Source organism: Penaeus monodon, chromosome 25 (assembly GCF_015228065.2).
Source record: "Penaeus monodon isolate SGIC_2016 chromosome 25, NSTDA_Pmon_1, whole genome shotgun sequence".
In the NCBI taxonomy this organism is placed as follows: Eukaryota; Metazoa; Arthropoda; class Malacostraca; order Decapoda; family Penaeidae; genus Penaeus; species Penaeus monodon.
In genome coordinates this window covers 33195495-33196611 of record NC_051410.1, presented here as the reverse complement: position 1 = coordinate 33196611, position 1117 = coordinate 33195495, and the positions used below count along the sequence as shown (strand labels likewise).

The 1117-nt window shown below is 36.1% G+C and overlaps 1 protein-coding gene across 1 annotated transcript in view; it reads right to left on the bottom strand.

Annotated features, from left to right (window-relative positions):
* The window catches only part of LOC119589154 (phosphatidylinositol 4-phosphate 5-kinase type-1 beta-like), a gene marked incomplete in the record, with an annotated part of 149444 nt that overhangs the window by 63366 nt on the left and 84961 nt on the right, over nt 1-1117 (bottom strand).

Below are 1117 nucleotides of genomic sequence, written 5' to 3'. Positions count from 1 at the left end.
TTGCATGTGCGTGCGCTCGCACTTACTTGCTTGCATATGCATGTGTGACATACTATCTTTGTATTTGCACCTGTACTTCACCTTGCTCTTTACAACATAATGCCAAATTAAGTGTACAAATGAACAAAGATCTATGTATCGATACATGAAAGTCCTCACAATCAAAGTATTAGGATTGAAAAATAAATTCTGAGAATATTAAGAATGAAATAACTATAGGATAGTTTGCCGCATGTTTGATAATTTGTAGTTAAAGGTGTTAACTACAACATTACTTACTCTCAAGACCTTTTGATGTTGGTTAAGGTGGGGAATTTGTATTAATTATAACACAAATCTACACAATTAGACAGGCTTCTCTCACTGGCATGGGCTGTTTTAAGCATTGGTAAGCCTTGCCTCACTGCCATGACTTCTTTATAACCTGGTCATGTTTCTACCCTCACTCACCAGTAATGTAACAAAATTGGCAACAGTAAATGGAGATCTTTAATTTTTATATCATACATATTTTCATGTAAGATAAATATAGTACCTAAAAATCTGAAACACCTGTTCATTCAAGGATAATAGTAAAGTGAGTATGAGTGGGTGAGGGAAGTCTAACCAAATGCATCAATATGCAAGGACAGTATCGGCCTGTTCTTACTCACACTCAAACAATAAAATAATAACAAGAACAAAACCTGTGGGACAAAACATAAAACAAAGCAGTGCAAGAAAAATTCAAATAGGCTAAATGTGAAATATAGCAGAGACAATGAGAAACTTGTAATCTACCAATATGTCCTGGGCAACATTATAAAACATAAATTATGTGAAATGTGATCAAACATCCTTACAACGACTGTTGTGTTTCGGGTGGGAAAAAAAAAATTCAAATGACAGGAGGCACAAAAATAGGATGTGTATCACCCATTAACCAACTGCCGTTCTCTGACTCAGTTGATCACATTGCACTTTTACAAACATGAGAAAGAAAAGGCCACAGTCAAGAGTCTATGGTACAGCACTGCCAGCAGGTCTTCCATCAAAACAACATCTATCTTAAGTATGCAAACACTGATTCCATCAACAGCTTGGGAGACGCATATAGAATTCCAGTGAATGAGGGGGG